Here is a 26,994-nt window from a genome sequence, read left to right on the forward strand (position 1 = left end):
ATATCTGTTTTACGTCATCAACTTTTGCCCCTGACAGACATACCCCGTCCTATTCCACCTATCCTTTTTGCACAACATATTTCCTGTTTCCCTGACAATTGAGTCACCAACAATAACTAGCTCCTGTTGGTGACTCAGTTGTCAGTGAAACTGGAAATATATTGTGCAAAAAGGATAGGTGGAATAGGACCAGTGTATGTCTGCCAAGAGCAAAAGCTGATGACGTTGTAGTTCAAAAATAAGAAAGGAAATTATGTGTGGAGCCATTTTTGTTGTCTATACCAATCCACTGTAAACAACTCTGATTCAGTTAACAGCACAACGTTGCAGTTGATAGTCACGGATAGGTTGTGGCATTTAGAATTAATGGAATCTTAAATGTAATGTAACTGGTATAAGTGATTTAGCATCTAGCTATGTTTTTGTGCTTGCGAATATCAAAGTTAGTTATTCTGAATTATTTATATTCATTACAAATAATGATCCCGGGTGAGAAGAGTGAGAATCATGCGTTTGTATTTTGCTATTTATGCTGATGTTGAAAGAAAAATTTTTTTTATTGAAAATGATTCAGATGTTATCCAGAAATTCAATTTTCAGAATAATTTCTATATTTATTTTTTGAGGAACATTAATTTAATATTTTTAATTATTTTGTGTGTCTTTTCTATATATTTTTTCTAGGTTGTTTTCTAATAATAAAAAAAAAAGGTCCTGGAACAAAAGATCAATAGTTAGTATAACATAATAAATAAAACAGGAAGAAAAGAAATTATGATGGCAAAAAAAAAAAAAATCTACGTTAATACTCCAGCACAACTACTAGGTCAGAGGAGTTTATAATTAATCATTTGGCAATGAATGCAATTGTTAACTGTATTTGGTAGTCATGTGGGTTTGCACCATGATTCAATCAAATGTGTGTGCTACAGAATCTTGTTTTCTTGACTGCTTAGCTATGTCGAGCCAAGCAAATAACTTTAAAATACAGTTTATATACTTTATAATGACAATTTTCTAGAAGCACTGTACAGGGTGTTTCGTAACATGTGGGCCACACTTTCAGGAGTGATTCACATCTTTAAGCAATAAAAAAGTTCTTATAAATATGTCAGGCTGAACAGTAATGTAGTTTTTTTTATTATGAAAACACAAAAGGTATTAAACCTATAGTACCTAGAACCATGAGTTTAATGTTGAAAAGAAGAAAAAGATACTCGTTGACTTGAATTTTGGTAAATTGTAATTTTCAGGAAATGCATGTGAAGGGAGTTGTTGTTCTAGAAAATGGAGTCAAAGAAATAAACGAGGAAGTTGATTTTCAATTTAGATAGTAAAAGGATGCTGACTAGTTGCAATACATCTTTTGTAAGAGAGAGAAGACAGAAGCCAATTCAAAAGAACAGTGCCCATGGAAGTATCTGTAGAATAGGCATGCAGTAGAAATGGAATGTCTATGAGACAAAGTGGAGAGACTTTGTTAGATATGGGTCATTAATTAACCTAATTGCCCGCTTCCAAGTGGAGTCTAGAATCCTGAGAGAGGATTTCAAGGGCACTGACCCAGATGTGGGAACAGTATTAGATGGTAGAGTGGATTTGAGATTTCTACAGAGTGAGTAAATGTTTAGAAGAAAAGTAATGCTGAGAATGAGAGAAGCACAGTTTTTTAGATGCAAAGAAAGCAATATTTGTAATGTGCTTATGCTAAGAGAGAGGTTAGAAGTCAGGATAATCTCTAATAGAGATAGGTGATCTTTGCTAGAAATCTGAGTGTCATTGAAGTATAGAAAAAGAAGCATCCTTTTAGTGATATAAGACAGGACTGAGTTTTGCAAGGATTGAAATATTTAAGTATTGCTTTGGTATTTAAGGAATTAGTAGTGGATGTTTGAGAAGTTGAAACTGTTTGTGCAGGGCAAGGTTTCTTAAACTGGAAGGTGGAATGCAATGTGCTATCATCAGCAAAACTATGGATAGGATTTCTCAATTTTTTTTGACTAGTGAGTCAACAGTGTGGAAGAGTTGGATATTTTGAAAAATTACATTCAACATAATAGCAGGGTTTCCCTGCACAAAAGCTCAAAAATACCCTGTTATGTGAAGTTTACCAAAATTCTCTAACCGTGTTAGAGTGAAACCATGTTATATAAGTACAGTCAGTCCTCGTATAGCACGATAGTTGTGTTCCTAGAGACTCAAGTGCAATGCAAAATCATGCAATATAAACCACAGGCCCTATGGGAAAAATAGGGTTAGGTGCCTACCACCCAAGATTGAACACACATTTGTAACCAGAGCATTACCAAACACAATAAATAATCGTAATAAAATACGTATTTTATTACGACTATTACGTAATAAAATATTCTAATGCTTTTGCTTCTATCGTAAGTAGATTTGTTTTTTGTTTGATTTTCTATCCAAACAGACGTACAGCTGTTCCATCTCTTCCAATTCTTTGTGTCTTAATCTAATGGATTTTAATTACACTTTGAGTTGTTCCTGCTATGAAAGTTTGTTTTCTCTGCATTCTTTGTAACCTAATGCTCCTAAAAACCAAATAGCAAATAGCGACCTGCTGATCAAAGAGGACCACTGTATCACAATGTGCAAATTGTGCAGTTATAGGGAAACCTGCTGTGATAACCATCTTAAAGGAACTAGGCTACAAGGTTTGCATCTGGTGGGTTCCGAAAAGGCTGACACACGAGCACAAAGAAGCCTAGAAAGTCATCTGTATGGAACTTTTCCGGTGCTACAAGAGTGACGGAGAGGTTTTTCTTTCGCACATAGTCTCGGGTGATGAAACCTGGGTCCACCATTATGAACCTGAAACAAAGAGAAAGTTGATGAAGTGGCACCATCAGAATTCACTGCACAAGAAGTTTAAAAGACAGCCTTCTTTCAGTAAAGGCATGGCAATAGTGTTTTGGAACAAATATGGGGTCTTGCTTGTGGACTTCTTGGAGTGTGGCACTACAATCAACTCTGATCGATATGTGTAAACACTGAAAAAGTTGAAAGCCCGCATCCGTAGAGTTCGGGCGCCTCCGTAGCCAGGTGGGAAGGAGCAGCAGTGCGTAACACACGCTTCTTGATTAGTCCGGGGTTCGAGCCCGTCACCATCAAATACGGAGGATGCGGAAAGGTCCGGGAATGACCACCGCATATTCCCGGAGCAATATGGCCTTAGTTGCTAATGCTCCTAAAAACCAAACAAACAAACAACCGTAGAGTTCGATCCGACAAAAACCGCAATGAGATTATTCTTCTCCATGACAATGCAGACCCCACACCAGTCTGTGCATGATGGAGGCCATTGCAAAACTGGGGTGCACTGTTCTTCCTCACCCCTTTCATTGCCTGGATCCTGCACCTTTCAAATATCACCTCTTCGGCATCTGCTGAAGGAGTTGCAGTACAAGTACAATAGGAGGCATTACTTGTACCACTCCTCGTACACTGGTGAGTCAGATGGTTGGAGCATGATTGGGGGCTATTCGGCAGACCAACTTTACTTACTGTGCTCTTGCTAAGCATTATTGTCATGAACAGCATGTTAATTGTGACTTATGTTTCAATGTTGAAATTTTGACTATTCACATGATCCTTGAAAGTGCTCCATAGAGCTGTGACGGGTTCCAACATTAATTGCATTTGTAGAACCCACGTACACTATTATGGAAGCAGTTATTTTACGTGATAAGAGTGGTGAGCTTGTAATGTGACAAATGTGTCATCCTACTTCTGCAGAGCCTTGCAGCTGATATTTTCTCCCCCTCTGTTTCTCTTTTTTTCTTCTTTTCTTTTCTTTCTCACCCCACATCCCCCAGGTGAAGGGGTGGGTGCCACCCAGCTTGCACCTCCTTGCCTGGTGAGTACCTCCACTGCCCTCTGTCAACTCCCACCCTCAGGGTAGGATGGGCATTCTGCACTGAGCCCCCTCTACTGTCCACCCCACTTCAACCAGGCAGGTGCCTTTACTACTGTTCTCTTCTTTCTTTCTACCACTTTAATCTCCCACCCACTTCCTGTCTTCTCACTACCACCTTCAATCTTTCACTTTTTTTTAATGGGCTCTCCCTGTCTGTAGCCTTGGCTATCACAGGTTCGCCTTCCCAGTGCTTTACACTCCCTACTGTCTGGCCTGCCTCCTGTTGGATGGTAAACTAGAGGTTTTTGTGGGAAAACCTAGATTAAGAGGCTGGATGAACAATACAACCTATACTAACACTCACTAACATACATAGGCCTTTACAGAGTTTTGTATTCATCACATTGCCTGACACAGAGTTGGGTGAAACTGCCAGAACTGTATTACAATTAACACTATACACCATTTTCATGATCTGCATTGGTCTATTGTAGCATGTGTGCAAAATACAATGTATGTCATACTACTTGTTTTCAAAGTTGATAAAGGAGCACATTGCTCTTAAAGCTTCTTAGTCCAGTGTTCTCCCCTGGACCTATCGAATGGGTGCAGTGCCCAGTGAATTTAACTGACCGCCCAGCTAAACTTTAAGCGATTCTCGCAGTATCATATGGTACTACTCCCTGATCTCAATCAATATTAATTCGAACATAGTATGTAATCGAGGTAAATGTGAGAGGAGCATATAATGTTAAATTATGCAATTAATTTTTGCTCTAGATCCAGAGCTTAAGTCACATTTATAAATAACAGAAAATTTTATAATATTGCGAAGTATTACATTCGCCACCTGACTGGCAAAATTTTCTGGGGAGAACACTGTAGAGTATATTTTGTTTTTATCTCTTAAAATTTATCTGTATATTTTATTTCTGTTTGTCTTAGCGTCTATGCTTTATATAGTTTTTGTATATTGTACTTTATTTTTCACTGTATTTTGAACAAAGTAGTTTTATATTTTGTCAGTAGTTACAAGATTTGTTTCAGTATGCTTATTCTTGATGCACAAGGCTTTTTTGCTAACACTAGGTTCAGTCTTCCAGTGTTCTAATACTACATTCCACTTTCCTTTTCCCTGCACAGACAGTTTCAACTTCTTGAATATACACTACCAATTCCTTAAATTCCAGTCTCCAGGTAATTCTCTAATGGGACAAAGAAAAGTTAGTTAATTACAGTCTTGTCTATTTCTCACAAAAAAAATAAAAGAAGAAGAAAAGCTTATTCTGAGCATCCTTGTACAGCTGCTAAATCTAAATGTTCTCTTTATTAAAAACCACAATCATATTCTAGTGAGAACTTGTTCATAGAGAATACTTTTAAAGTGCAGCCTTTTCTTCCTTTCTGTTTGCTGCAGTACCAGATCCATTTTTTCATCACCTTAATTTCTGGTGGTTCTTGGCTGCCAAACAATATTGTTCAGGTTAGGATGTCCCATCAAATCAGTAACAAGTTTAGAATAGTGAGGTTATTCTCTGAGTATTTGAGTCCATGAGATGGTTTCTGAATTGGCTTGAAGAATTGATTTGGATATAGTCTGGGATGACCAGTATCTAGTATTTCAATGCTTATTATTGTGGGTAATATGCAATTCTTAAGAGTTAATGTTATTGATATCTTCAGTGTATGGAATAATTTAAACTCTATGCTGTAGACTAGTTGTTTTGTCTTATTAACTAAATTTGCTGTTCTAATCATAGTTTGAGTTTTGCAGGTGATGCAAAAGCTGACATGGTGGTTAATGACAGGAATCAAGGCATACCCCTGTAACAAGACCTAGAAAAATTGGACAGATGGGCTGAGAAGTGGCAATCGAGGTTTAATATGGATAAATGCAAAGTACTGCATATAGGCAGTAGTTATCCATAATTATCAGCAGAATAATGTACCATTTTGGTGGTGCCACATTCAAGTTGGTGGAGAATGAATTGATACTTAGAGATCTAGGGGTAATTGTGTAGTTCTTAAAGATCTCTGAACAGTGCAGACATGGTGCTAAGACAGCTCATGGGGTTCTGTTAATGATATAAAGGAATTTTGCCACCAGGGACAAGATGATTATCTTGTTGTATAAGACAGTGGTTAGACCATGTCTTGAGTACTGCATGCAGGTTTAGAAGCCTAATTTTAAGAAAAACATGGGTCTATTGGAATGTGTGCAGAGAAGAGCAACAAGATTAGTCAGTGACACAGAAGGGCACTCTTCCATAAAAGACTTCAATTCCCCAAATTGCAGCATTTGGAAACTAGGTACCTGGATAGTACAAATAAGGGGACATAAATTGGAAAAAGGTGGCTGTAGGATTGATGTGAAAATTTGCTTTCAGCCAGAGCATTGTCAATTGTATAATTTTTCCTTAAATTTAAGGAAGAATTGAACAAATTATTTGAGGGAGTGGAAAGATGAGTTTTTTTTTTTTTTTTTTTAGAGGGATTGAATATTGCTTCTGTGCTGATCTTCCATGACACTTAGATTTATAGATAAAATCAGATCTGTATTGAGGATTATCCTCACTTAAAACTTCCCTTTGGTAAGCACATCACAAATATTGCTTCTTCTGCATCAAAAAAACTGCATTGTCTTTTTTTTTTTTCTTGGCATTTAATTTCTTCCTAACAGCTACTGACTCTGTACAGACCATTTATGGAATATTGTTCCCACAATTTGGATGGTGCTTCTCAAAACCTCTTACCCTCCTTGACTGTTTCAGGATAATTAATGATTTGTCTCTTATAAATTCTCTTCAATGTCTCAAATTTTCAATTTCTGAATTTTTTGCCATTTTTGTCGATATTTTCCTGGACATTGTACCTCTGAATGGCATTTGTAATTCCACTGCTCTCTTCTAAACTAGTCTGAGCACATGTCACCAGTCTAAACCAGTCAACATCCATTCACTACATAACTCCAAACACAGAACTAACTTTTCCTCTCCTTTAAATATCCCTTTTAATTCTGTTCTCTGGAACAATCTTCCTATACTTGTATTTACTAGAAATTACAGGAAATTTGTATAATTTCAACAAGTATCTTCTGGCTTCTCAATCTTTAATCCATGTATAGTACCAGGTGTTATAGGTTCTAATATCTTTCATGTCACTCCAAACACAGAATTAACTTTTCCTCTTTTGCAAATATCCCTTTTAATTCTGTTCTCTGGAACAATCTTCCTATACTTGTATTTCCCAGAAATTACAGGAAATTAGTCTGATGCCAACAGTGGGTTTTAATAAACATTCTGGCAAATATTTATATATTAAAAAAGAAAAAAGAAAAAAACGGAATTTTCTGTGAGTACACAAGAGTGTGCTTGCAGAGAATTTCAGCTTAGTAACTATATTCTTCTCCTTTACAGAGTGCATTGAAGTGCGAAAGGTGAATGAAGATGGTGACTGTTTAGGGAATCAAGCACCATGCAGTCATTGAGTACCTTCATTTAAAGGGAATGTCAGTGAAAGAAATTCATTAAAACATGCAGCAAACATTAGGGGAATCCTGTTATTCATACACCACAGCCAAAAACTGGATTGGAGAATTGAAGTGTAGATGAGACAATGTTGAAGATGCACCCCACAGTGGGGATAGGCATGTTAGTGTTGATACCTACAAATGTGGATGCCATTCATGATCTGATCATGCAAGACCACAGAATAACAGAGGCACATTGAGAATGACATTCAGCATCTCCCATACAAGTCCATGATATGGTGAATGTTTTAGGAATGAAGAAGGTTTCTTCAAGGTGTGAGGTATTGTCAGGAGATATTTCAGCATTTTGAAGAGCTAATAAAGCTGTTTTGGTGGTGGTATGTCACTATGGATGAAACATAAATTTGTTGATAATAAACAATCAAAACAGTGGAAGCATCCTTCTTCTTCTTCCCCTCCTCAAGTTCAAGTGCAGAAGTCGGCTGGGAAAATCATGGATCCATCTTCTGGGATGCAGGAGTGATCACGGTTGATTTCCTGGAAATCAAGTGCTACTATCAGTGCTGAGTATCATTCTAACCTATTGAGACATTTCCACAAGGATCTGAATCTCAGGAAGTGTGAGAAATTGGCCAAAGGAGTCATCTTGCCTCAATGCAGTGCACCAGTACTCACAGCACTGGTGCATTAATGCAATGTACCAGTACTAAAAAAAGAAAAGAAGCATTCTCCAACCTTCCAGCATTCCTTCTATGAGAGGCCAGAAACTTTTCAACATTCTCCTCATATATAATTGATGTCAATTATGTGTAGCTTACTTCAGAATAAATCTCAAAATTAAAATAGATTACCAATAATTTTGGGCCAAAAATGTACCCAGACCTGGGAATGCCTAAATGGGTACTGGAAGAAACTGTCACCTTAAATATTAATAGAAATTAAATTTATCAACAAATTGCTTTTATTAATTTACTTTAAGTTAATTTGTGAAATAACTCTAGCTTTTGTACTTTTTTAATGTCTATAGAAGCTCGGAGGTCTGAATCAGTTATATTGCCTACCCAGCTATCACTCAATGTACATTTCAAACAGATAAAAAATGTGAAATGCTTACAGATATAAATGCTAATAAAATGTCACTTTTTCTTTGTTTTGTAAATTTGTTTCTGTTTCTGAAAGTAATCAATTTTTTTTTTCTAGGGAATATTAGTAACTGTAAAAGTCACAATCTTGAAAGAGTTTGTTACTCTGCCATCAGACCCATGTAATTCATGGAATTTGAATCTATTCAGGATTACATAGTGCTGCTCTTGTGCATCATTTGTTTATTTATTAAACAAGGTTTTAAGGATGTCACCAAACCAATTTAAAACAAAGCATTGGCTATAGCTTTTAAATGCTGTATAAAAATCAGCACATGCCTTTTTAAAAGTAATTGTTGTTCTTGCAAATAAAGTACTTTAATTTTACAGTGCTTATTTTATTATTGACCAAGAAAGAGGAATTTATTCATAAAAACTTGAAGTTTGTTGTTTTGGAGGTGAGACTTTCACTTGGTAACTTTTTAACAACTGGCTCACTAAAGAAAACAAGACAAGAATATGTGTGTATATATTTATTTTAAGGTTTACTGATTTAGAACAATCTGGAATACAAAAATTTCAAATGATAATAAAATATTCTTTTTTTTTTTAATTATAATTTAATTGTAGCCAATTGATCATCACAAAATGTTTTCATTGACTTTTGCCAAGTCTTGAATCTATAGCCAATCTATGGTTGCAATTCAACCATGATTTGGCAAATGGAGTTGCATCCTACTCCACTAACTTTTTCCCAATAAATTTATTGTCATTCAAACTGATATGTAATCTAATGTTAAACTATTTTCCACCCTTGTACAAATTATGTTCATTAACCTGAAACCTCTTTTAGCTTCAGCACTACTGATTGCAATAGTTCTATCTTTTAGCTTTTTGAATACTTTCAGGGACTGAAAAAACATTTTTTGATTCTACATTATTATTTATAAAATCCCGAAATCGTTCAAATCAAATCAAATTCAATTTCATTTTAAAATTTCACTTAAATGGTGCATTTTTTTCACCAGCTGTTCATGGCGAAGTTAGTTCTTCATAAGGCCAAGTAGATGGTTCTAATAAATTGAAATAATTTAAAATGTTTCATCATTATTTCTGTTTGATAAAAGATGTAAATTTGTGTGTTGAATTATATTTTCTAGTAATGTATTCCTAGGAAGAGCATTGAATTTATTATTTTTATTAAATGGAATATCTTTAAACTTATCTGATTTAATGATTAAATCTTCAACTTGAGATTCATGTTTTCCTGTACCAACCTTTAAATTTCCCAAAGCTCTTATTGTGCATTTGTTTAATATTTGCACTTTCTGAATGTTAGTTGATCTTGACTGAAGTGCAGTTGAAAGTAATGAAAATTCTTCAAGTATGTCTATCATTAAAACAAGTTCTTGCAAAAAATTAATGTTAGCATTAGCTAATCTCTTTGCCAGACACGAACAACTTGAAAAATGCATACATAATGCAGGATATGCAATAGCAGCTTGTAAACTACATGCCACCCATCATGGTCCCAGTACGCGACCAAATTTAATAATTTCAAGTTTCTAGCTCAGTGTGCTTATTTCATGTGCCGAAATAAGCACACTCTGGCGGGACTTTCCATTCACCATATACAAACTTATCACCTAAATGCTGCAAGCCATTGTGGATTGAAGTGCATGCTGCTCTACAGTTTATAACCATTGTCGGATTAGCATTAGTAGAGGCATATGATGCAAGAAAGCACGCTTATACAGCATCAGCCAAAAAAAAAACAAAAAAACTTCCTATTTCACCCATTTCTGCAACTGTCTTTCCTCAATTTGAATTTATCCCCTCAGGTGTATAATATGAGCAAGAGAAAGAATCCCATCAGCATTGAGCTTGCACAAACCATTCAAGGTCTTAATCAGATCACCTTGCAGGTGCCTAATCTCCAGATGCTGCAATTTGCAGAACTTAGCCTTTCTTGGCAAGAGCAACCCTTTGTTCCCCCTTCTCTGTACTCTTTCCAGCAGCTCTCTTTCCAGCAGCTCTACATCCTTCCTAAAATGAGGCTTCCTGTATGCAGTACTCAAGTGTGGCCTGACCATTGCCTTATTATACAAAGGGATAATCATCTCCCTATCCCTGCTAGCAAACAACCAGCTCTCAAAATTCTTAAAAATTTAACAATCGGCTTGCGCGAGCTGGCTCCAGCACACTACTGCTAGCTAGTAGCGGTAAATGAAATGTTGAAATTATTAAGATGCAAAATAAATGGCTGATTGATTGAGTTTTGTTGTAACAAAGAATATGCTATTCCTAATGGGTTAATAAGGCATGGCATAACCAAGTGGTCAGTGGTGGGCTCAGCAATACATGCATTGAGTTGACTGTGGTTCTACATGACTGCTAAATATTGTGAAATAATATTAATTTGAAGTTCACACTGAACTTCATGTAAGGAATCCTTGAAATTTTATAATTTAGGGACTTAAAATGTAAAATTTAAAATCATTTGTTACCCATTGAACTGTCATCCTACTTTGCAAAAATGAAAAGCAGGTTTAAGAGATCACCATGTCTGTGTTCCTCCACTAATAAAATTTAGTGTTCATTCAGTTTAGTACAAATTAATTTTATAGATGACATGAGGAGCTATTAGGAGAATCCCAATGGATGGTGTACTTTATCTTGATCTGTCATATTAAAACAGGATGGCTGCCATTAAAATTGAAAACATTGCCCATTTAGAATTTTCTTGTTTATCATGAAAGTTTATCATAAAAATAAACCATTTCTGCTTCTGTTGGATGGGTTTATTTTTATCTGCCATCTTGAATGCGATGGCTACTTTTCAGATTATTATTACTACTATAGAACTCTTGTGTTTGAAGATCCATCCATACTAAATTTGTAATAAATGAGGGGACGGCACATAGGGGGAAACCCTGGAGACCGCCTTAAAAAACAAGAATATCTTAATACACGAGGGGAAGGTGTCCTAAAGTATCTTGACAAGAGTATTTTAATTTTGATCCACCATGTTGAGCCAGGTTGTATGGTGGAACAAAACTTTTGAACTTTTCATGCCATCCTAGTTTTAATTGTAATTGTGGCTAAATTTCTCATTAAAAAAATTGCAAGAAATTGATATAGTGCACTGTGATGTGATATACTTACTAAAATATACTTAGATGAAATATCCTGTTTTACTATTTTGTGTGGTAGATATTAAGTCGGCTACATTGATCCACTTGTTGCTTCTGATTACAGCATTGATGATCTGGAACTGGTTGCTAATATAAGCTAAATAAATGTTTTGTATTCACATTTATATGTGAGGAAGATTTTGAACTCTGAGGATACTTATTGCCTAGCTAATTCTGAATAGGAGTGAAGTGGTTTTACAATAACTGAAATGGGACAAGAAGCAAACCTATTACAATTAAAAGTGAACAAAGCACCACAAGCTGATGGAATGTATCCAATTATACAAAAGGAAGCTGCAAAAGAGTTTAGCAAACTGTTGGTTATTATAATGAGAGCATTCTTGAACTCGTGTGAAGTCCATTTAGATTGGAGATGTACGAATCTTATTCTTGTTCGTGAATTCTTCTTCATTCACTTTACTGTCCCAGTCAATATGTTGAATGTCTTATTGATTTGTTAGTAATAATTGTAGATTTGTCCAACTGAAAAGTTGAAGGTTTTAGTTTTTTCACTTTCTGTAATAGTTGCTGATAAATCATTGTTGTGATCCATCTCACCACTATATTGTCAGAGTGGAATTTGTCTCATTTGTTTAGCTGCTTTCTCTCTCAAAATTTGACTTGCATGCATCTACTAAGTAAGACAATTAAGTTTTCTCCTGTGGTGAAAGGCTTTTTAGTTTTGGCTATTCAGATTGAAATTAAGAATGATGTTTTAAACATTGCATATGTTACTAATTAATTGATTCTGGCCTTTGCATTAATTTTATTTTCTCATAAAAACACCCAACTGGCTTATTTTTATACTGTTATTGTTTTTTTATCAGAAGTCTTTTTAGTTTTGCTGGAAACATGGCTCTATTTGGTAAAACTTCTGAACAAATAACATGCTGTGAACTGCTGTCTTGACTTGTGAAACTGTACTTAATATAACCAGGATTAAGACTGATGCCTCAATCTACGGAAAGATTCACTAAATGGACAAGTTAGTGCAGCTGCATCATATTAGTAGTAGTATGTAGTGAACAACTGAAGTAAGTAAATTGGCATCATTTTTGTTCTATATCATATTGTGAAAACCTTCACAATGAGTTTCCCTGATATTGTACTACCTCGAATAAGCAACGTTTCACCGATAGAGAAGACTAATGTTACTTATTCTCTTAGTGGATACCACCATCCAGATGGCACCATTTCGATTATATGAGAATGAGGATTATATTTGCGATATACTGTTTTCTGCTTTTTCTGATCTGACTGTGATGATGAGCCACATGGTTTATTACCGATGTTTCTTTTGGAAGTATTCACTCATTTCAGAATTTTTCATAGAGTTAACTTGGTCCATATTTATTTTGTGGATACAAAGTACTTGATTTCATTAGAATTAATGGAAATACATTGAGGTAATTACCTTATCAGTATTGAAAATACCGGCAAGGTAATTTTATTAATGTAAAAGATTTCTCATGTGCTGTCAAAATATTGATTGGAAAATGGTTATGCAATAAAACATTGCACAACCATTTGCTGTTGCTTTTAAATGTATGCAATGGTAAGGATAAAAAATGGATACATAAACAACCACAATGGAACACACAACAAATGAACATCCACAGGTGGGGCTAGATTGCAAGATTTAAAAAGTGGCTAAATTTAATATAGCAGCCATACTGTGATTATCTGCTGGTGCTCATGTGGTGGCAATTTGGAGAAAAGTCTGTGGGGTATTCACTAAAAGTTAAGTATATGTCCTGTCACGACTAACAGAATGGTTGTGAACTCCATCATCTTATGTCGGGTAGAAAAGGCATGAGTTTGATTGACCTGTTATAAGACCTATATATTTACGAAGTTATATATTGGCTTTATTAGCCTGCCAAAAGCTCTGATGGGTAGCATTAGCGAGTGAGAGTGCATCATGCTGTAAAGCAAGTGATATTATGACTGAAATGTAGTTTCCTACGTTGTCTTCACTCTGAAAAGGATAACAGATGTCATGAGAACACTCTGCCTGAACTACGATGACTGGCCAAAGTACATGCTATGAGTTTCATCCACCTTTTAAGCAAGGAAGGCTCAATTACCATGCTAATTTGTTTCTGCTTATGATACTCTCATTTGTCTCATAGTTCAATTTTAGTTTTATTGGCAAAACGCTGTCTATTTCTATTGCATTTCAAAATGTTTTATACTGCTGTTTCCATTGAACAAAAACCAATAAAATTGGTGGATTTTACTATCGGACCATAAAAAAAGAAAAAGAGAGAGAAGAAAGTTTGTTTTTGTAAGCTAAGATTCTTTACAATTCATACATATTATACGTGGTGAGGCTGCATAGATTCACTTTTTAACAAGATGATCAAATAATAATTAGAAACAGTATTTTCTATATGTTGTATGGAAGGCACAGGCTTTTTCTGCACTGGCAAAAAAAAAAAACCAAGTAGATAAGAAAATACAAATTATATGTTTCCCTCGTCACATAAGTAACCATCCATTGACCTTTGAAATGGCGCCTCCGTAGCCAGGTGGGCAGCGGCAGCAGTGTCTAATCAAGAAGCACACGCTTCTTGATTATACCTGGGTTTGAACCCGTGACCATCGAATACGGAAGATGCGGAAAGGTCAGGGAATGACCACCACATATCTCCGGAGCAATATGGCCTTAGTTGCTTATGCTCCTAAAAACCAAAAAACAAACAGACCTTTGAAATTATTCAGACTGTCAACCTCAATTACCTGCGAGGGTAACTTGTTCCAGCAATCAACGACCCTCTGCCTAAAAGAAAACTTTCTACAATCCAATCTAAACCTTTTCCCCTGTAACTTGAATTTATGCCCCCTAGTTCTGGAATTCTTTATAACAATGAAAATTCCACCTTCATTCATTTTACTAACTCTTTTCCAGAACCTTATAAATCTCGGTCAAGTCACCTCTGAGGTGCCTAGTTGCCAAGCCTTGAAGCCCACATAATTGGAGTCTTTCCCTGTACAGTTGTCCTTTTGCCAATTGCACCATGAGAGCTGCTCATCTTTGGATCCTTTCAAGAAGCCCAATACCTTTTTTTTTTTTTTTTTATAGATGAGGTCTCCATACTTGAATACAGTATTCTGTTTCAATTAGATTATTATTAAAAGTTAATGATGGTAAGCAGTTCCACTGAAAGGGTTTACAGGTTTGTTTATAAGTTCATCATTAAATAAAATCGCACTGCAGAGGTTGAGTAATGATCTGAAAAGAATTTTTTTTTTTCATTCAAAACTGCATATACAAACTTTACTTGCAAAGTCAAATTGCATATCATAATGTTCATAACAAAGCCTCATAAGTTCGAAGTCCAAGTTGTCAGTTAATGGATCTGGTACGATAAAGGATTAAGTCTGTTTTATGATCAGCAGGATTGGGCGCAGATTTGTAGGAGCAAATGGCTATTTCATGCCTACTCATCTCTGAAAATTCTTCTCTAAGGCCAACATAATAAACTTTAGTACACTCAGTGCCGAAATTTTTTGGAAAGTGGATCAAAAGACTATATACACTCGATAATTTCATAATCTTAACAGGATATTCTATGGTACCAGATGAACATGGATAAAGCTGAAATTCTCGATCTGTAGTGCCCTCAGTATCATCAAATGTAAGATTAGGCCTATTTTTGAAAAGTCTCATTCTTGAGGGATGAGATTTATCTTCTCCACCTGCAATGATTATTCCTTTCAGCTTTACATTTCCTGTAAAAGGAATATTAAATAGAAACTCTTCATCAGCATCACTTTCCACATAAAAGTTCTGTGGGTGTTTTGTGTTCTGATTTACCACAACAGTGCTATGTCTGGCCATAAATCAAAAATTCTGTAACAAAAATTGTTTGTTAATTTTCAAGCTGTTTCACATAAAGGTTCATTAGATTTTTAAACAAGTGAATATGAAATGGAATATATCTTCTATAGTTCATTGGAAAATAGGAAGTGGTCTTAGTTACAAAATATTCCATTTAACAGTTCATTCACATTTTTCAATTTTTAAACGAATACAAAGGGGTTATTCGTTTAAAAATTGGGGCTATTAAAGGAAGAAATCTTATTTTGAAAAATATTTTGCAGGCCACGATTTTTACTAGTGGCAAGAAACCAAGCTTATATAGCTTAAGAAAAAAAAAAAAAAAAAAAAAAAAGGGAGTTTAATCCTACAATCAATCACCATCTGACCAAAGGTAAATTTCTGCATGCCCAACCTGTGACCATCCATCTTAAATTTGAATTTATGTCCCTCGTGTAGTCTGAGCATGAGCTCATCAGCATTGAGCTTATTCAATCCATTCAAGGCCTTATACATCTCAATCAGATCTCGTAGTTGTGCCTAGTCTCCAGATGCTGCGATTTGCGAAACTGAAGCCTTTCCTGGTAAAGAGAACCATTTTGTTCCCTTAACCAGTCTCATTGCCCTTTTCTGGACCTGTTCCAGCAGATCTACATCCTTAAAATGAAGTCTTGTATGCAGACTTCTACTTTAGACCTGTATGCAGTACTCAAGATATGTCCTAACCATTGTCTTATATAGTGGGATAATCGCCTCCTTATCCCTGTTAGCAAAGTTCATGTATATCATTGATAAAACCCTCCTCATGAGCTGACCTGGCAGCCTATATCTACACTGCTCAGAGAACTTCATATCTGACTGCACAATTACCCCTAGTTTCTTTTCATTTCCCACTACAGCACAGTTGGTGTGTTACTCTGGGATTACTGCTGCCCATATGCAGTACGTGCATTTGACAATGTTAAACTTCACTTACCATTTCTCAGCCGTCTCCCTAATTTTTCTTGATCTTGTTGCAGCAGTAGCATACCTTCATTACTGTCATTAACCACCCTGCCAACCTTTGTATCATCTGCAAATTTATACAATAAACCTGATATATCTTCATCAATATCATTAATAAATACAAAAAACAACAATGGGTCCAGCACTGAACCTCATGGGACTCCACAAAGAGCACTGTCCGTTGATAACCACTTTCTGCCTTTGTCCAATCAGCCATTCCTTTTTCTGTGGAAGTAACTTGCCCTGAATGCCACACTTCTCCAATTTGTATAGCAGTTTTTTTTATGTGCAATAGTATCAAAAACTTTTCTGAAATCTAAGGATGTCAATATTCTAGTTCCTTTGTTGCTGCATCATAGTATTCAATCAAATTTGTCAGACAAGATTGCCTCTTAAATTCTTGCTCTGACTATAGTATAATTGTATTCCTGTCTAGATGATCATGCATGACTTCTTTAACCGGATACTCCATTATTTTCCCTGGAACAGAAGTCAGACTAACAGGTCTGTAATTACTCATATCACTCTTTGATCTCTCTCTCTTTTGTCATGGGTGAAGTTTGCTTACTACTTTAGCTATCTCCCTAATTGGATAGATTTCATCCTCAACAAGTACCTTGCATTTGTCTTCAACAGTTTCTCTTCCACTTTCCTGTTGGTTATCACAATCATTTGGCTCTCTGTTATGATTTGATAAACTTGCGGCATCCCCATCCATAAAAAAATTCCTTATGTGAATGTATATGCAGAATATCTGTTCAGCAACCTGATCAGGATCATCAGTAGTTAAACCATTCATATTTGGCAGACCAATGTGATTCATATCCTTCCTTCTTTCTGGTTTTTGCATAAATTAAGTGGTCTTTGGTGCTTTTCTTTGCATTCTTTTCCAGACACCTCTTAATCTGCTCCTTTGTGACTTGGTTGCAAACTAGTTTATGTAGATTTATTCAACTGTATAATTTTAAAACAAGGGTGTAGGGGTAAGGTGGTCATTTATCCCTCTTTTTAAATTGTCCTGCTTTCATCCTTAACAGCTTTATGTATAACAAAGTCACAAAAGCAAAATTAATTTGAATTTGGTGCTTTGTACTGCTATTCATGGCACTTTCTCGAATGGTATAATTCTTTCTTATCGTAATAAGTAATTTATTTATCTATGGTTCTTGATGTGTTTTGGTCTTTAGATTCTCTTGTGCCATAAAGCATCTGATAATAACCATTGTTGTGTGGGACCGTTGCTTATATTTTAAGTTAGCTTATATTTTAGAGGCTCTATCCTAATAGTTTCCATATGAAGAGGGAAACAAATATATTTAGTATGAATGGAATACAAAACAATGTGGGTTAGAAATAAATTGATTTAAATGCAATAAATGAAATGAGCGGTTTTAAAGTAAATGAACTGCAGCATTTATAATCTTAAAATACTCCTTACATTAATTATGTTGGTTGACCTGACCAACGTAATTAATTGTAAGGAGTCCTTTCCTGACCATGAGAGTGGCCTGTCAACTGCTCTGTTGAACCTAGTAATTCTGTCACCTTGATAAAAGGTCACTGTTTGGCTACCCAGTCATGTTACTGTAGTTTAGTTGGCGTGGTGTTTTCTGTTGTTTATTCATCTGTTTTAGACATTTTTAGTCTATTTAAATATGTCATTGCAGATAGTGCAGGGTTATACTCACTATTTTCCCACACCTCATGGAAAGGACTGGATTAGATCTTGTCAATAATGCCAGGAACTTTTATGGCTTTTTTCCACATATTTACTGCATTAGTTTATTTCGGCTGAGAGCAGCATTTTTTTTTCTCCTGGAAATATTGTCTTTTTTGTTTACCAAACTGTCAACTGAGCTGGGAACATATGGTTTACTTTTTTTGTGTTTAAAAATATATGAATTTTAAAAAATATATGAATTTTAAAGTGTGGTCCATTCTGAAATGAAAAGCAAAAGTATGTTACATTTTTGCTTCTCATTTCACAATTGATGTGAGATTGGTGGACATATTTTCCAATTTTTTAAAATGTGAAGTGCTTCATGAAAATCAAAAGCAGTGAATGGAGTTAGTATTCTTAATAGGAACCACTCACTCCCAAAAGCACAGAGGCAGTTCTTGAAAATATACTTTGGTAATTGTCAGTTTCTTTTGCAAAACACTTCTATATTGAGGCATTGTTTACATAAAAACAGTGCAAAGAAACCAATTTGCAGTAGACTACTAAACAGGCAGCAAGGCATGGTGGGGTTCCATAATCAAAGCTTCCGTGTGCACATATATCATTAATAACGAGTGATATATTGTCACCTATGACTTTGGTTTCATGACCTAAGGGAATGCTGTGCTTCATTGTGCATTTATGTTTGCCATTCATATTTTGTTCATAAATATAAGGCTTTGTCCAACACTGCCAAACTATCAGTAGTTCCAAGATGTCTATTCAAGGTGTGGACTGAATTCTGAGAAACAGCTCTGGAAAAAATTTAACAAAACACAGGTTCTGCTACTGTGCCCCCCTCCCCACAACCCTTTACTTAGTCCCCAAAAGAGGGTATTTCTTTAAAAAAAATTTACAACAAAGTTAATCACTGTTTGGGTTTCCTTACTTTAAAACATAGGTCCAGACAGCTGATTCTTTCATTGTGCATTGACTCTATTAATAAACATCTTAAAATATAAAAGAACAACATGATTCGTGCATAAAAAAAATGTTATATTTTGGCTTTTCGAATGAAAATATACAAGATTATAATTTACCGTTCCCAAAAATCTTACATATTCAGATCTCTTATTTAAGAAGTAAAATCTTTAAACTAAAATGGCCACTATGGTTAAAACTGTATTTCCTTTATTACTAAAACTTCTTCATTTTTCTTTATTAACAGATTGAGGAATTCAAGTTTAAATTTGATTTCCCTAAAAAAAAGTTGTAAATCCTCTTTATCAGTGTTCCCTAATCTTTTATCTTATCTTGATCTTGTTTTCCGTGTGGTCTGCTTTTTGAGTTAATAATAAAAAAAAAAATTCAGTAATTTCCATTATTAATGAAGAATCTGCATGCAGCATTAATTTTTTTAGCTTTTATGATAAAATTTTCTCCCCACCTTGATAGTGCTTGCTGTTATAGAAATGAAAGTTTCCCACCCCTTTTTTTTTTAGTGTGAACCTTTTAAACATTCTCCATTATCTTTTTTGGGATTTTTCATCACTAGCAGTTTTACATTTGCTCTTTCTTTTGGCCAGTAAAATAAGTGTTCCATTTTTAGCACAAACTTTTAAGCTGCACTTTCATAATTAACATTTTTCCATAAAATGCAAGTTACACAAGTTTTATTCATTCTTCCAATTTTAGGCATCTTTGACTGGAACAAAACCTTTTTTTACTTTTGAACCCACTTAATAAAATTCTCAACTTGGAACTTAAATTTCGCAAGGCAGCTTTATGCTATTAGCACATTAAGTACAGACTCTAAACTTTTAGTGCTCTCACTCTCTAAACAAGCTGTAACCAAGTGAAGAATGTCATCACTTGTGCATGTGTTTTCATTGACAATGCATGGCTTTAACTCTAAACGTGTTTCTGGTCAACAGTAAATCGCTGCTAGTTTAGCTAAATTCTAATGTCTATTCTTTATAATCAAACAAAGGTTTCTCTACATCAGCATTTCCCAAACTTTTTTAGTCACGGAACACTTCATCTCACAATATATTTACAGAACACTTATGAAACAAGTTTAGTGGGAGCCAAAGAACTGTTTACTAATATTTTATTACATACGATGCACTGTGCATCAGGAGCATCTTTATTTCCAAAACATGTAAATCCAAAATTCAAGTAACTGTCATCATACTTTCGTTTTGGTTTTATTAGTTGGTTCCTGTTTTTTCACTTTGGATTTTTGGTTCCTGTTTTTTGAAGGAATTGAAATCCTCACTTTGAAGTGTGACAATATTGTGTTCATTTTCATCGACCACAATTGCAATACTAGAAGTACTTGCTTTTCGTTTTAAAGTTCCTTTTGTCAACCACAAATCCATTGTCATTTATTTTAATAATAATATTTCGAAATACTGATAATTATCAAAAAAATTTATACAAGGAAGTGAGTTTAGTTATGCTATCTGTTCGCTTCTCCCTGCCCTTCAACCCTTGTACTCCAGGCTAAATCGCATATAAATGGCATATTGGATCGCTACATTGCTACTTTTTCGTAGATGTCATTATCTCTATGCATACTTCTCTATGTTAAAGCCTGCCAAAATAGTGTTCTGCTGTATATTTGATTATTAGTCTATGCCAGTATATTAATAACTGAAAAAAATTGTTAAAAATTATAATGATACAAAAGTGGTGTACGCTACAAATATGCAAAATTTATTTTATTTTTTAAATTATTAATTAAGATTTTTCATGGAACACTTGTTCATTCTCATGGAACACAGTTTGGGAAATGCTGCTCTACATAAAGGTAAATCTGTTACATAGACTTAAATTAATGAATAACGTTACAACAACATAGCAGTAACAAGAAGTTTGCTTAATTTTTGCTTAATCTTGTTGATCTCTTAGATTATGATTGTCATATTTAAACTCACTGTCCTTGAATCAGGATGTGAAGGGGAATCTCCCGAAGCATCAATGCTATGAGTTTCTCCTCTCAATATTTGATTGCTCAGATTCGTGTACTTCTGAACTCACTTCAGGTCTAACATGTTCAGCATTACGGACAAGATTATTGGGTGCAGAGTTATTTTTGCCACAATACTGTCCCCTCGATGTGGGCACTTCCCAGTGACACTGCTCGACCTCCAGATTAGCATCACTGGGATCCAATGCCGCAGCCTATGTTCCAGGCTAACACCATAGGAATCTGGTGTGTTTGCTGTGCCCTGCGACCTGTGGAAATTAGGAAAGGGGGTTTAGGAGCCTTGCTTCAACAAGACAGGTGTCCTGAATGGCTCAGCCAGTATCAATTGGCTAGTGGGCAAATGTTGACGGCATGCCCTACTCTAATGGTCCGAGAGACTGGATTCAGCCTGGTGGAGGTGCAGGTATAGTGTCTGGTGCGGGTATAGTGCATCTGCCATCCCACTTCCAAGTGCATTTTTGCTTGTCAAGTAGTAAGCGTTCCTTTGGGCTTCATGGTGAGTGGGGAGCCTAGGCACTGAACAAACATAAAAACCACTATGAATCCTTGTTTTTTTTCTGGTAGGGACCCCTACTACCAGAAAAAAATACCAGAGACCCAGAAAATGCTACCCCAGGAAAAAAAAAGACCTAGGACTGAAGATACATGAGGTCAGTACCTCGATACCTGATTGTTCATTCTATCAATGAAAAGCCCATAGCAAAAATGCCACCCTTCATCCAAAAGGGTTTGGAAGGGCTAGTGGGCTCACCCAAATTGGTAAAACGTCTTCGTTCTGGTGACATCCTACTTGAGACAAAAACTGATAGGCACTCTGAACAACTCCTCTGAGCAACATCTATTGGGGGAATACCAATTGTAGTAACCCCAACAAGATAGTCAACTCATTCCGAGGCATAATCATGGAATGGGATCTACTCGAAGTGTCTGAGGAGGGAATCGGTTCAGAACTAAAAAGCCAAAAAGTGACAGCAGCAAAGTGAATGTTTGTACATCGGGATGGGAACTTAGTCATGACTAGAAACCGCTTCCTTGCTTTTAACACACCAATATCCCCAAATGAGATTAAAGCTTATTTGGAACATATGGACATACTATGCAGTTGATCCAAACTGCACAGCATGTCCATATGTTCCAAATCCATTAAGGTGCTCTAAGTGCCAGAAATATGGACATTCACAAATGGCCTGCTGTGTTGCTCTTGCATGGGCAAAATGTGGTTCAAAGGACCATGAGATAATGTCATGCAAAGCTCCAAAACCCACCTGCATTAACTGCCAAGGCAAGCACTCTGCCTACTCTCGAGCATGCTAGAGGTGGAAGGAAGAAAAGGAAATACAATGACTAAAGGCAGAACTGAACATCTCATACCAAGAGACCAGGAAAGCAGTAAACCAGTAAGTAGCCGTAAGGCAACCAAAAAAAGGTATCCATGAAATGTTTGATTTTGACTCAAAATGGAAATGAGCTCAGAAAAACTAGCACAGAAATCTCGGTCAGCTGCCACTTCATTATCAACACCTCCTAGTGCTACAGCATTACCAAAAGTGAGCACTAAATAATAGCAACTTATTCTGAAATGATTTGATGTCACCAAACAAATCAGACCAATTTTCCTTTCCCTTGTAGTTTTAAATTAAGAGCATTTAAATGACTAGAAATGTATGAATTGCAAGATCAGACATCCACTCCATATTTGATAGTTGTTTTATTGGTTTGCCCTTTTCTGTGTTGAAACATTCATTGATGTTTCAACATCTACATTAAGGCCATGTGATCTTGTAAAATGTACAGTTGAAATAACCACATACATAATGTGTTGGAGATCCAATACTTTCCCATAAAGAGCTTCTTGATGCACAATGCAGTGAATTCCAATTGGAGTTTCAGCTCTGATATCTATCACTTTCTTGGTTGTTCTACCCATAAGCCCAATGTTTTTACCAATCATGTTTTTTGTACCGCATGGTACCAGTTGTGACTCCTAACAGGTTTTTAATATTTAATCCCAACTTTTAGATAGATTGGCAAAAATTTTCAGAAAGATTTTCACCTGTAGTTGTTCTTCTCCTACTCTGTAGATCAGCTAAATCTTCAACTGGTACAAAATCATTAATTCCACGTATGAAGATGAGGAGTTGGGCTGTGTCATTTACATCAGTATTGTCATCCAGTGCCACACTAAAATATTTCATTTGTTTTATGTTTTCCAAAAGTTGTTCGAACAGATTATTTCCAATATCTTCTACTCTCCGCATAATTGTTTGTCGAGATAAACTAATTTCTTGTATCATTGTTCGTTTCTCCAGACAAATTTCTTCCACAACTTTTAACAAACAACGCTTAGCAAATTCACCATCATTGAACGATTTACTTTCAAAAGCGATCAAATGTGCAACTTGATAACTGGCACATACAGCAGATAAATTTCTTGACTGATATATTGACGTTTTCAATGTGTTTTGTTGTTTTCTTAATTAGTTTTGTAACTTTGAACACTTCTTTTTGCAGCACTCCTTTATGTTGATCATAAGATTTATGATTGGAATCACTGTGGTTTTAAATTATATTTTTTAAAATCTCACAGTCTCATGACACACTAAACACACTGCTTTTTCGTGGTAATCAATGAAGAAATAGTTTTAATTCCACCTTGGATCAAAAACACAACACTCCAAATTGATTTTCCCCTTTTGAAACATTTTTAAGAATAATTTTTTAAAATTCAATACAAATTATATAATTAATTCAATGCAATGAATTAATTATATAACAAGCTATATCAAAATACATAAATGTATTTAGCGTACATGTGACTGCACTGAATCACGGGTACCAGTTTGATACAGTTGAGCTGGACACTTGCATGCCTGTACTCACAGTGGTAATTGAAACTGTTTTAGTTCACTTTCCGCATGGGCCTTATAAAAATTATTCGCGGGCTGGATCTGGCCTGTGTGCCGTAAGTTGGACGCCACTGCTCTACATGATGCTTGAAATATAAAAGTAAAGTAAATTAAATTAGAATGATAATTAAAAAAATAAAAATAATGCCAGTAGCATGGCAAGACAGAAGAGCGATAATAGTCAAAATTAAACATAACAATCAAACCAACAGGGAGGGAAGAGATGGGTAAGATGCAGTAGAAACTCTCCAAGATAATTTAGAAATTCTAAATATAAAGATAATAATCGATTAAATTTTGAAAGCCAATTAAATAGCAATTTAATGGTGCCCCCTCTGACGGGCACCAAGTCCAAATTTATGTGAAATATCACCAGCAGAGAAGTAAACCAACTACAATAAAATGAAAAAAACCAAAAAATAGACTGACCATTACGCCCCATCCCAACAGAGGACCACAAGGCCAATAATGGTCAGGGAATCGCTGCATTTTAATCGCTAGACAAATCGCCGCAAAGGCGAGTCGATCGAAAGATCAGTCTGCCATCTGATCCCCAGATCGAACTGCCAATGCAGAAGACTTGAATACCTGTGGTCCTGATGCAGCGAAAATTAAAAATAGGACAGATACTAGAACTCCAATTCAAAGCCACACCACTGACAAAAAGTAATCTTAACCAGATTATATAAACGAATAATTAACTATGGATGGCAGCACAGGCGCACCATTAGCAAATCTGCCCACTACTGTTGTGATATACTTATATTTGAATAATGTTTGAAATAATTGAAAACTGAATCTTTCATAATAAAAAGATAAAGCAAACATCTTTCAAAATTTAATCGATTATTATCTTTGTATTTAGAATTTCTAAATTATCTTAAGAGTTTCTCTGCAATATTTTTACTCTCGTTACCCTTCTCTTCCCTCCTTGTAGGTTTGATTGTTATATTTAATTTTTATTATTTTCACTCTTCTGTCTTGCCATGCTACTGGCATTTTTTTTTTTTTTTTTTTAATTATCATTCTAATTTACTTTACTTTTAGTGCCTCCGTGGGCAGGAGCTGCAGTGCGTAGCACACGCTTATTATTATTATTATTATTAGCCGTATGGTGCAAGGAAGCCTGAGGCTTATGCTGCACCAGCCAAAAAAAAAAATTCCCCAAGTTACCCAGAGAAGAGAGAGAGAGAGAAGTAGAAAGGAATCACCAAGAAAGAGAAGAATGATGGTATCCAGCTCAGGACCCTGGGTGTGCCAAGCCCATACTCACCAGATGTGAGCCCCGATTAGACTGGGGTTCGAGCCTGTGACTACCAAATACGGAGGATGTGGAAAGGTCAGGGAATGACCACTGCATATCCCCGGAGCAATATGGCCTTAGTTGCTAATGCTCTTAAAAACCAAATAACAACAACAACAATATATTTTTTATTATTATTTTTTTTTATGGCATCCAAGTGCACTGATTGTTTGTTGCTTTATTTTTTAAGTCACCCTTGACAGTTTCTTCAACATCCTGAAAGGTCTTCTACTTTTAACATGTATCTTGTTATTTTGATCTCTTTTTCCTTACATATTTCAAAAGAACTAAATCTCCTTTGATAGGCTTAATTTTTCTCACCTGGGTGAGAAAGTTTTTCACTATAGTTCTTTATAATTTCATTAGTGACTCTAAACTTAGTGGTTTTCTTGTCAGTATCCTCAAATCCACTTTCAAGATTGATTGAGGAGATGTCATGAGAAAATGAAGGCTCATGACTTTAAAGAATTAAAAAAAAAAAAAAAAAAGCTTCTCTTCAATTCTACAATGCCATGCTGTGTTATAACAATACGTTGTTTGACTCAAAAAAGCTGTCCCATGCTTCCACATGGTTTTCCATTAATTTACCAAGAATCTGCTTGATCGATTGATTCAGACATTCCACTAGCCCATATATCATTCCAGTTATGATATAAGTTGTCATAAATATTTTTTTAATACCCAGAAGTTTAACACATTTGCAAAAGGTACAGTTTGGTTCTCTGTCATTCAAAATAGATTGAGGGCAGTGAAAATGACAAATGATACCTTTAATCAATATTGAGGCACTAGACTCCATCTTCTGATCTGGAAGAGCGAACGGTTCCATCCATCTGTAAAATAAATTCACAACTACTAAAATATATTTACTAGCAGTTTGTGTTGTTGGAAGGGGTCCAACCACATCTACAGCATTATAGTGGAATGCACATGAAGGTTCTCTGTCTGGCCTGAATAGGGCCCTTCCTTTAAACTTGGCATGAACTTCACAAGAATGGCAAGCTTTAAAATATTTAGTAATATCTTGAACCGTAGCCAAAAGAAATTATCTGAAATACGGGTTATAATCTTGTTGACTCTCAAATGTACTGTCAAACAACTTATAGGTCTTGCAAATCCATTGTTGCATTCTCTAGGGTGCTACTGTAGCATCTAAAAAATGTCCATTGATGTTGCCTTTAATTCTCACCAGGCCTCGGTTATCAACATAAAACAAACCATCATTTGTTAAATGGAAATTCAGATTTTTATTGCAGAGAAAAAGAGACTTTTTTTTTTTTTGCTCTGTGACAGTACTCTGATTATCCCAAGCACTTGAGGCGCCTCCGTAGCCAGGTGGGAAGGAGCAGCAGTGCATAGCACACGCTTCTTGATTAGACCGGGGTTCGAGCCCGTCACCACCAAATACGGAGAATGCGGAAAGGTCAGGGAATGACCACCGCATATCCCGGAGCAATATGGCCTTAGTTGCTAATGCTCCTAAAAACCAAATAACAAACAACAAACAACAATCCCAAGCACTATCTTTCAAAGTTTTCAATAAAATTCCAATAACTGAGAAAATTTCTTCATTTGGTTGGGAATTAACTCTATCCTTGTGTAAGGGAATCTTCACCACCAGAAGGAAAGTTGCCCTTCTTTCCTTATAACTTGAGGTGAAGT

The 26,994-nt window shown here is 35.6% G+C and overlaps 1 protein-coding gene across 1 annotated transcript in view; it reads left to right on the forward strand.

The window, feature by feature from the left end:
• Ino80 (chromatin-remodeling ATPase INO80) overlaps window positions 1–26,994 on the forward strand; it is a 672,466-nt gene that overhangs the window by 16,920 nt on the left and 628,552 nt on the right. The window lies entirely within an intron of this gene.

This window comes from Mastigoproctus giganteus, chromosome 6, assembly GCF_048544385.1.
Source record: "Mastigoproctus giganteus isolate SK-2022 chromosome 6, ASM4854438v1, whole genome shotgun sequence".
In the NCBI taxonomy this organism is placed as follows: domain Eukaryota; kingdom Metazoa; phylum Arthropoda; class Arachnida; order Uropygi; family Thelyphonidae; genus Mastigoproctus; species Mastigoproctus giganteus.